This window comes from Astyanax mexicanus, chromosome 1 (genome assembly GCF_023375975.1).
Source record: "Astyanax mexicanus isolate ESR-SI-001 chromosome 1, AstMex3_surface, whole genome shotgun sequence".
Classification (NCBI taxonomy): domain Eukaryota; kingdom Metazoa; phylum Chordata; class Actinopteri; order Characiformes; family Acestrorhamphidae; genus Astyanax; species Astyanax mexicanus.
The window spans coordinates 126,947,207-126,959,093 of NC_064408.1; the positions used below are offsets into that span (position 1 = coordinate 126,947,207).

Below are 11,887 nucleotides of genomic sequence, written 5' to 3' on the forward strand. Positions count from 1 at the left end.
AAATTACTATTGCTCAAAATTATTTTTGGGATAAAAGGGGCAGATATTATACAATTTTTTTCTTCTTTCTGCTCCCTTTCATTTGTACTTTTTTCTTCTGCATATAAAGTTTATTTTGTTTATAATGAAATGAATAAATCTTCTAAATATAAATAAGTAATAAAAATGAAACAATGCACTGAGAACTGCAACTTAAAAAAAATAATAAAGTTCCCACGCAATGCAAATAAAATAAAAATACACTGTCAGGACATAAGCAGGGATGTTTTATCCTGAATTTGGAATCAAAAACACAAGTTAACCTCCCCCTGAATAATAATTTAATAATAAATAGTCTCACCAATCGACTAATCTTCTTCTAAAGTTATGTTTTAACTCTTTTTTAGGGTTAGCATAACTATTTATGGAGTTAACCAAAAACTAAAGATGAGTTAAACAGAAACTCTGGCTCTATTATTTAACTATTTTGAAAAGTACTGATTTAACTTTAAATAATGTGGTGTTATATAAATACTTTTTTTTCCTGCTTTACCTGCGGGTGGTAAAACTGAAACTCACCTAGGAAAGGTGAGACATCATCACCTTTAGTCAAATCACCTTATCAGTTTTACCTGAGGAGGTGAGGTGGGATAACTTCCCTTTACCTGGAAACAACAAGACAGACCCACCTGAGAAAGAAAGGTGAGATAGAGCTGCTTCACCTTAGAAAGAGATTCACCTGAATCAGGTGAGACAACCCTGCTTCAACATGCAACGTTGCAGAAGTCTGGATAAGCTGAGATTAAAGTAAGGTCTACCTGATTCACCTGGGAAAGGTGAGGCAATAAGCAGGTAAACCAGTGTCACCTGACCTAGGAAAGGTGAGCTAAACTGCAGGTAAACCAGCGTCACCTGACCTTGGAAAGGTGAGGTAAACAGCAGGTAAACCAGCTTCACCTAACCTGGAAAAGGTGAGGTAAACAGCAGGAAAAACCAGCGTCACCTGACCTGGGAAAGGTGAGGTAAACAGCAGGCAAACCAGCTTCATCTGACCTTGGAAAGGTGAGGTAAATATCAAGTAAACTAGCTTCACCTGACCTTGGAAAGGTGAGGTAAATAGCAGGTTAACCAGCGTTACTTGACCTTGGAAAGGTGAGGTAAAAAACAGGTAAACCAGCTTCACCTGACCTGGGAAAGGTGAGGTAAACAGCAGGTAAACCAGCTTCATCTGACCTTGGAAAGGTGAGGTAAATATCAAGTAAACTAGCTTCACCTGACCTTGGAAAGGTGAGGTAAATAGCAGGTAAACCAGCGTCACCTGATCTGGAAAAGGTGAGGTAAATAGCAGGTTAACCAGCGTTACTTGACCTTGGAAAGGTGAGGTAAAAAACAGGTAAACCAGCTTCACCTGACCTGGGAAAGGTGAGGTAAACAGCAGGTAAACCAGCTTCATCTGACCTTGGAAAGGTGAGGTAAACAGCAGGTAAACCAGCTTCATCTGACCTTGGAAAGGTGAGGTAAATATCAAGTAAACCAGCTTCACCTGGGAAAGGTGAGGTAAATGTAAATCAGAGATACATATACAGGGATGAACAGATAATAGAGATGTTCAGTGTGAGTCGCTGAATATTATAGTAACGTGTGCAGGTGCTCAGTATCCAGGTGATCATCTCCACGGGGATCAAACAAACAGCCCGGCTTTACCTGACGCAGAACCCACAGGAGAACCCTGAGCGAGACTCACTCGTCTCCAGGACACCCGGATCTTACCTGCCTCTAAACGAGTTTACAGGTATAATCACACACACAATCACAGAACCAATCAAATATCACAGCTACAGAATTCCCTTAAAATTAACCCAAATCAACCAACCAGATCACACAACCAACCAATCACACTATTGATCTTTATTTTTTTATTTTAGTTCTTCTTTAATTCTTTATTTCCTTTTTATTTCTTTCCTTATTTAATTCTTATATTTTTTAATAGTCTTGTATTATAGCTTTTTAATTTAATTTATTTTTTATTGTTTTGTTTTATTATTATTACTATTATTTTTAATATTATTATTGCTTTTATTTTTATTGTTCCTTTATTTATTAGTTTTAGCTAATTTTAACTAATTGTGTTGTATTAATCCTATCTTCTTTTGATCTTCATGTTTTATCCATTTAACCATACTTTATTATATATTTTTGTATTCTAATTCTATTTATCAATTTTTTATTTTATTTACTGTTATTTTAAAACAATTACATTTAGATATTATTTTATTTATTATTTTATTTATTTAGATATTATTTTTTGATCTTCGTCATGTCAATCCCTGTTTTTGTAAATGAGCTCGGCTACATTGAATGTACTTCCGAGTCAAAATAAAGGTTGATGCAGGGCCCATGACATCACCAGCCCCGCCCCCATCCGCATGCTGTCTCACATTCGGACCAATCAAGAGCTGAGTCAGCGCCGAGCTCAACTCAAAACCGGAGAAAACAGCAAAACACCAGTAATCAGCCCTTTAATCAGGAATTTAAATGACTTTTTAAATTAGTAATGTAGGTAAATTAGAGCGTTTTTTTCTGGGATTTAAAAGCGTGAATCAGAGAGTAAAGCATGAATACTGTTTTCACACCAGCTGAAACAAACCAGAGTACATTTTATTCAAATAAAATAAGGCTGGTGAAAAAAAAAAAAAAAAAAAAAAAAAAAAAAACTCTGAATCAAATCATTTATTGCTTCTCCTTAATTAAGTCAACAGTAGAGAGTAGAAAGTTTACAGGAAAGGCGTTTTACTAGCAACTGTTTTTTTTTTAACTCCGTGTTCCTCCGGTAATTTTAGTCCCGTCCGGACACACATCTCTGAGTTTCGTCTCCTCACCTTTAATAAAATAGGTATTTGTCCACTGCCGTGCACCGTAATTACTGTACACTTTGGGCACGCATTTCCACGGAGATCCATGTTAAAAACACAACAATGAGTGGAAATGGAGGAGCTACTGAACGCTCCTGATGTCATGTGACCGAAAAAAGAAGCCTAAAATTCAATGGTCCTCCAGTTTTTACAATCGCAGTCCAGATACAAGAGTTTAATCACTGAGTAGAAATGTGGAATATTGTTCTCAGATGTCCTTCTGAGAAAATAATGTCTGAACTAAATTTTAGAACACTTCTGTCAGGATTTGATTGCATTCAGCGACAAGAACTACATTATAAAGCCAAAAGTATTTGAGATCATCCTGCTTTTGTTGGAGTAACTGTCTCTACTGCCCAGTGAAGAACAGGATCAGTTTTTAACAGAACTAAAGAACCAAAGCTCCTCAGGCTTCAGTCAGAACCAGTATCCACAAGCTGCCAGTACACCCTACCAACAGCTGACACCAGTATTTGACTGGGTTTTGCATAACAACCAGTACAAAACACACAAGCTGGACCTGCTCTATATACTCTGTAGCTCTATCTTCATCTATTCAGTGTATAACATCACAATACCTACATTTACAGTGTTATTATTATACAGTACAGTAATGTTCTACAATTTTCTAGTAAAGTGATCTATTAGACTTTGAAGGAAAACATAAGGAATCATGTAGTAACTTAAAAGTGTTAAAAACAAACTGGAAACCCTCACTCTTCTATACTTTCCTGGGCCGGCCCTGATGAGTGCTAGTTCCATCATCATTTAACAGTTTGGATGGTCTTCGCGGTGATTCCACTTGAGGAAACTTCATATCATCACGATATTTTAAGTTTTTTTTCGTGATAACGTTACTCTTGGCGAAATGACAAAACACTGAATTAAAAAAAAAAGATATATTATTTCAAGTTACACTCACTAAACACACTATACTCACTACATATTTACTACACCCACTATACCCCTCCAGTTTCCATTCTTTTTTTTTTTCCAATGCACTTTTGTTTTTATTTTTTGATGCTTTTATTGCTCAGGTAAAGCTCTTTAAATTGACATTGTGTATTAAAAAATGTCCTATGCAATTAAACTTGCCTTGCTTAAAATATTTTTTAAATCTTTATTTAGTTGCGTAGTTCTCATAATTGCTTCTCATAACCTGGATTCAAACATTACTCAAATATTCACTATTCACTGTATACCTGTAACTCTACCTCTTCACTACTTTACTTTAACTGATGCTCTCAAACTTTACATTAAGAGACAAGAAATTCAAGTAATTAACTCTTGACGAGTTCAGCACAGCTGTTAACTGAAAGCCTGAATTCCAGGTGACTCTTTAAGAGCTGCTACTTTGAAGAATGTAAAATATAAAACAACACTTTTTTTGTTTAGTAAATAATTTCAGATGTTGTTCTTCATAGTTTAAATGAGTTTAGTATTAATTTACAATACAGAACATTTAAAATAATTAAAAAGCACACTTCAAAACACACAATACCTGTGTTTAGAGACAGCTGGTTCAGTTCCTGGTAAATACAGGTTCCCACAGTGTGTGTTTTTGTCTTTTACTCCAAACAACCTCAAGGACTTTCCCACCCCTCACCCCTGTCCTTCTGTCCTCCTGCCCACACTCTCCTCCAAAACACCGGCTTCCCCACACTTACACACACAACTCACACTTACATGTACAAATCTGCACACAAAATAACTTTAAAATACATTTTATTATTATACTCAGTGTTTTGTACATTGATCTAATTGATAATGTAAGATATATAATTAAAAACATAAATAAAAAATACTTAGAACACTAAAAAATAGCATTTGTTACCTGTTCCCACTCTCTAACTATAAACTTTACCATGAAATATAATTATTAAAATCCTTCAGAGATGTATTTTATTGCATTGTTGTGCGACTCCAAAAATATATATGTTTTTCATAATAAATCCATGATATTTAAGCTAAAATGCAATATTTAGTTGTGTCCCTGTGTTGTGGTTTCACTCAGTCCTGTTACCGTAACACATTACCCTGATCATCTGAAACATCCGGAACATTCTACAACAGGAAATGACATCATCAGCTGGTTCTTCTGAAGATCATGGGAGGATCTGAATTAAAAGTTCCTCATTAGTTTTTTTCTGTATATTTGATCTTTTTGTAACGATGACTGAGGAGCTCAATCTCAACACTCAGTCCTGTTACCTAAATTAACTCTTACATCTTATTGGTTTAGTTTTAAAATACAAATTTTGGGGAAATCACTAGAATGTGCTCGGAGTCCTTATGCTATTAGCATAGCTGCCATTTAGCTATTTTTAATGTTTTTTGCTAATTCTATGCTAAAAACTCATTCCTGTTACTTTTATTCCTGTTACTCAAAACATAAAAAGTAACAGGAGTTCCAATAAAAGGAGTGAGTGCCAGTAACAGGAGTGAGTGCCAGTAACAGGAGTGAGTGCCAGTAACAGGAGTGAGTGCCGGTAACAGGAGTGAGTGCCGGTAACAGGAGTGAGTGCCGGTAACAGGAGTGAGTGCCAGTAACAGGAGTGAGTTCCAGTAACAGGAGTGAGTTCCGGTAACAGGAGTGAGTGCCGGTAACAGGAGTGAGTTCCAGTAACAGGAGTGAGTTCCAGTAACAGGAGTGAGTTCCAGTAACAGGAGTGAGTTCCAGTAACAGGAGTGATTTTTTTTTATGTCATAAATATCTATTATTTGAACATGCATAAAGGAATTAGTGGACTTGCTTTTTTGAACATGCTTTTTAAATGTCACATTCATCATCAGCGTATTTCTCGAGTGAAGGTTGAGGCAGGGTCTTTAAGCTGGTCCAATGTGGACCAGCTGGGACAGACCGGGGCTTCACAAAATTAGGTGCGGTTCCAAAATTAGGTGTGTGAACAGAAATGGAAAGTTTATGGTCTTTAAAAAGGTGCAATTCCTTTGTTATGATATTATGTTATCATTATATTAGTGCCATTTAATTGTCTTAAAATGCCAACAACATCATTTATCGCAATAATTTCTGGGACAAAATATCATTCGTAAAAAAAATAATTGTAATCGTGACAGACCTAGATTCACTCTATCTGGATGTAGAGATTTATCTGGATAGAGGTTTTATTAAATGATGAGAAGCCGGAATGAAAACCAGCTAAAATGTAATAGGAGTAACAAGGCAATTTTTTTTAATGTAAAAAATAGAAAGTAAAGATAATTGTGTGAAAATGTAAAATAATTACTCCAGTAAAGTACAGATAGGATTGGTAATGGTTTTAATAGATGTGTCTCCTGGTTTGAATGGTAATCAGTGGTTGAACCGGTTGGTCAGTCTGTGCTGACTGGGTCTGTATGCTGGGAGTGCTGGGAGTGCGAGGGGGGGGGGGGGGGGGGCGGGGTTATAAAGAGTGAATAAGCTGGGAGGGGGAGGAGTTTCACACTGATGAAAGGAGGAGGTTTAGTGACAATGACACAGATACCTCCTCACACAATAGCCCACGCTCAGGGGGACGAAACTACAGCCGGACAATTAGTAATTACTAACAATGTACTGTAATAGCCTACAGACACACACACACACACTCTATACACACACACACACACTCTATACACACACACACTCTATACACACACACACTCTATACACACACACACACACTTCTAAACGTACACTAATGCATCTAAAAAAAAAATAGAATATCATTAAAAAGTTACTTCAAAATGTGAAACTCTAATAATTTAAAAATATTATATTACAGGCAGCCTGTAACAGTTTTAGTTTCATTTTTTTCTTTTACCTTTTTATTTATTTTTGTTTTAACTAATTTTATGTTTTACCCTTTATCCAATGTATTTTATTTATTTTATACATTTCATCCTTTTATTTATATATTACTGGTTTCACTTTTGACCTTTTTAATTTCATTTTTAAAATAATTTTCTAAATAATTATTTTTTATAATTATTTATTTTAGTTTTATTATTTTTTTTTTTTTATAATTGTGGTGTTATTTTAGTTCTCTGTTTCTTTAATTGTGTTTATATTTTATTACTCTAATTATTTATCTCTGTTTTATTGCTTTACATTTTTTTATATTTTATATTTTTGTCTTTTTATTTATCTAATATTATGTTTTACTGGTTTCACTTTTGACCTTTTTAATTTTATTTATTTCATCCCTCCCTTTTATTAAATACTTTTTTAACTTTTTTAATATTTATTTTAGTTCCATCATTTACTTTTTTTTTTTTTTTTTTACAATTGTGGTGTTATTTTAGTCCTCTAATCCTTTAACTGTGTTTATATTTTATTATTCCAGTTATTTATCTTTTTGTTTTATTGCTCTACATTTAGCCTGTCTGCACATCTTTTCATCTTTATATATAAATCTTACAGTCCAATCACTTTCAGGAACAGTCTAAATCTGATAAAACAAATTTTTACAGTCCAATCACTTAGATCTGAAAAGCTTAAAGCTGATAAGCATTCGTTTAAACTGAAATAAAATCAATTGTCATAAAAACACATTTTCCTAAATTTAAATTCGAAACTGATTTTATTGATTACTCATCACCCAGCTCTATTCTGCACAGGTGATTAGATCATTCCTACCTTCAGATCAATCAGTTAGAAAACATTTTACTAACTCAACTGTAGAATCTGTGAGTAAACAGAAGAACTGTTACAACATTTATCTGATCGAGTTATCAGACAATATAAACACATGACCTTAATCACTTCTACGGACCTAAATATCGACCAATGAGTTTACTTGCTGAGGTGAGGTGAAGTTCATTATTATTCACTTTCAGGAAGAGTCTAAACCTGATAAAAACCAAGTTCTTACAGTCCAATCACTTTCAGGAACAGTCTAAAACTGATTAAACACAGTATCTACTGTTTATTTGTTTCTTTAACTCTTCTCTTTTTGTTCTTCCTTTTGTTTTTTCCTTTTTTCCATCCTTTATTTTTGTTTATTTCTTTCGTTTTACTTATTTTACTTTTATGATAATTTGTTACTTCAGATTCTCAAAACCACACACTCTCACTACGTCAAAATTTCTAATCCTAAAATCTCGGATCTTCAGAATCTCACGCCAAACTCTCGCAACCTCACAATCGTGAAACCTCACTATCTCTCACGATTATACAACCTCTCACAACCTCACATCAGAATCCCACAGCATCAGAATCTCACAACCTCAAAATCTCACAATTACACAACCCCACATTTTCTCAGAATCTCAAAACCACACTTAACCTCACAATCAAACAATCACACAGCCTCACAATCAAACAATCACACAGCCTCACAATCAAACAATCACACAGCCTCACAATCACACAGCCTCACAATCAAACAATCACACAGGCTCACAATCACACAGCCTCACAATCAAACAATCACACAGCCTCACAATCAAACAATCACACAGCCTCACAATCACACAGCCTCACAATCAAACAATCACACAGGCTCACAATCAAACAATCACACAGCCTCACAATCAAACAATCACACAGCCTCACAATCAAACAATCAGACAGCCCCACATCCTCACAATCAGACAGCCTCACATGCTCACAATCACACAGCCTCACATGCTCACAATCACACAGCCCCACATCCTCACAATCAGACAGCCTCACAATCAGACAGCCTCACAATCAGACAGCCTCACAATCAGACAGCCTCACAATCACACAGCCTCACATGCTCACAATCACACAGCCTCACATGCTCACAATCACACAGCCTCACATCCTCACAATCACACAGCCTCACATGCTCACAATCACACAGCCTCACATCCTCACAATCACACAGCCTCACATGCTCACAATCACACAGCCTCACATGCTCACAATCACACAGCCTCACATGCTCACATCCTCACAATCACACAGCCTCACATCCTCACAATCACACAGCCTCACATGCTCACAATCACACAGCCTCACATCCTCACAATCACACAGCCTCACATGCTCACAATCACACAGCCTCACATGCTCACAATCACACAGCCTCACATCCTCACAATCACACAGCCTCACATGCTCACAATCACACAGCCTCACATGCTCACAATCACACAGCCTCACATGCTCACAATCACACAGCCTCACATGCTCACAATCACACAGCCTCACATGCTCACATCCTCACAATCACACAGCCTCACATGCTCACAATCACACAGCCTCACATGCTCACATCCTCACAATCACACAGCCTCACATGCTCACATCCTCACAATCACACAGCCTCACATCCTCACAATCACACAGCCTCACATGCTCACAATCACACAGCCTCACATGCTCACAATCACACAGCCTCACATCCTCACAATCACACAGCCTCACATCCTCACAATCACACAGCCTCACATGCTCACAATCACACAGCCTCACATGCTCACAATCACACAGCCTCACATGCTCACAATCACACAGCCTCACATGCTCACAATCACACAGCCTCACATGCTCACAATCACACAGCCTCACATGCTCACAATCACACAGCCTCACATCCTCACAATCACACAGCCTCACATCCTCACAATCACACAGCCTCACAATCACACAGCCTCACATGCTCACAATCACACAGCCTCACATCCTCACATCCTCACAATCACACAGCCTCACATGCTCACAATCACACAGCCTCACATGCTCACAATCACACAGCCTCACATCCTCACAATCACACAGCCTCACATCCTCACAATCACACAGCCTCACATGCTCACAATCACACAGCCTCACATCCTCACAATCACACAGCCTCACAATCACACAGCCTCACATCCTCACAATCACACAGCCTCACAATCACACAGCCTCACATGCTCACAATCACACAGCCTCACATCCTCACATCCTCACAATCACACAGCCTCACATGCTCACAATCACACAGCCTCACATGCTCACAATCACACAGCCTCACATCCTCACAATCACACAGCCTCACATGCTCACAATCACACAGCCTCACATCCTCACAATCACACAGCCTCACATCCTCACAATCACACAGCCTCACAATCACACAGCCTCACATCCTCACAATCACACAGCCTCACAATCACACAGCCTCACATGCTCACAATCACACAGCCTCACAGCCTCACATCCTCACAATCACACAGCCTCACATCCTCACAATCACACAGCCTCACATGCTCACAATCACACAGCCTCACATGCTCACAATCACACAGCCTCACATGCTCACAATCACACAGCCTCACATGCTCACAATCACACAGCCTCACATGCTCACAATCACACAGCCTCACATCCTCACATCCTCACAATCACACAGCCTCACATGCTCACAATCACACAGCCTCACATGCTCACAATCACACAGCCTCACATCCTCACAATCACACAGCCTCACAATCACACAGCCTCACATCCTCACAATCACACAGCCTCACAATCACACAGCCTCACATGCTCACAATCACACAGCCTCACATCCTCACATCCTCACAATCACACAGCCTCACATGCTCACAATCACACAGCCTCACATGCTCACAATCACACAGCCTCACATCCTCACAATCACACAGCCTCACAATCACACAGCCTCACATGCTCACAATCACACAGCCTCACATCCTCACAATCACACAGCCTCACATGCTCACAATCACACAGCCTCACAATCACACAGCCTCACATGCTCACAATCACACAGCCTCACATCCTCACAATCACACAGCCTCACATGCTCACAATCACACAGCCTCACATCCTCACAATCACACAGCCTCGCATCCTCACAATCACACATCCTCACAATCAAAGAGGTAAATAATCAGATGTAAACAGAGGGGGATCGCAGAACTGAATCACTGATTCACTGATTCCGACTCATTGAATCAGTTTACCCTAAACTACAGCGAGTTCAGGACTCAGGAGTGTATAAACAGCTCTAAACAGCGGTTAATCCGGATCAGATTCAGTATAAACCCCTCTGCTCCGGTTTAAAACACAGATAAGTACAATTTATCCCGGATTTCCGCGGGTTTTACCCCGAAACTGCGCGGTACAGCGGCGCGGGCTGCGGCAGCTCCCAGCCCGGCTAGGCTAGCGGGTTAGCTCCTCAGCTACAGATACCCCCATGACCACCTCTATAACCCCCATAAACACCCGCCGAGCCCCGGCCCCGCTTACCGCTCCGCTCCCCGCTGACTCCGCTGATCCGCCCCGCTGACTCCGCTGATCCGCTCCGCTGCTCAGCGCGCCGCTGCCCGCCGGAGTCCCCGCGCTGCGCTCCCTCCGCCGCTCCGCTCCTTATTACCGAGTCTCCGCACAGAACCGACTCACCCAGCCGACTCGCTCCTCCCCCTCCGCTTAAACACACACCAACCGAATCAACGAACCGATTCATCTGAATCAACTCCTCTCCCCCTCTCATTCTCTCTCTCTCTCGCTTCCCCTCGTGATTGATTTTTTTCTGATTCTCGTTTTCTATTTTTTTCCTTCCCTTTTTTCTTCTTTTTTTGTATCTCTTTCTTTATTTTTTTTCACTTTCTAGCCTTTCTTTTTTCTTTCTTTCTTTTTTCTTTCTTTAATTATTTCTTACTTTTGTACTTTATTTCATTCTCTTTCCTTTCATCTTTTTGATCCATCTTATTTTTGTACCTTCTTTCTACTTTTTCTCTGCTTTTCTTAGATTTGTTTTTACTTTTTATCACTTTTTTCTTCTGTTTTTTTCTGATTCTCTTTTTTACTTTAGGCTTTTTATATTTAATCTTTCCTTCCTCTTCATCCCTTCTTTCACCATCCCTCATTCTTTACTCCTTCTTTTCTTCCTTCTTTTTTGTATCTCTTTTTTAGCTTCATACTTTCTAACCTTCTTTTATCCTTCCTCTCTATATTTTTTCTTCATCTTTCTTTTTCTTTTTTTCTCTCTCCTTCACACTTTTTCTTTCTCTACATATTGTTTTCTTTTTTACAT

At 38.6% G+C, this 11,887-nt stretch overlaps 1 protein-coding gene across 1 annotated transcript in view; it reads right to left on the reverse strand.

The window, feature by feature from the left end:
• si:dkey-199f5.8 (beta-1,4-galactosyltransferase 3) overlaps positions 1–11,204 on the reverse strand; it is a 52,950-nt gene extending 41,746 nt beyond the window's left edge. Inside the window, exon 1 of the mRNA XM_022663677.2 lies at positions 11,101–11,204. The gene's annotated coding sequence lies outside the window, so the exon portion shown is untranslated. The remainder of the gene's footprint in view (positions 1–11,100) is intronic.
• Positions 11,205–11,887: the final 683 nt, after the last annotated feature.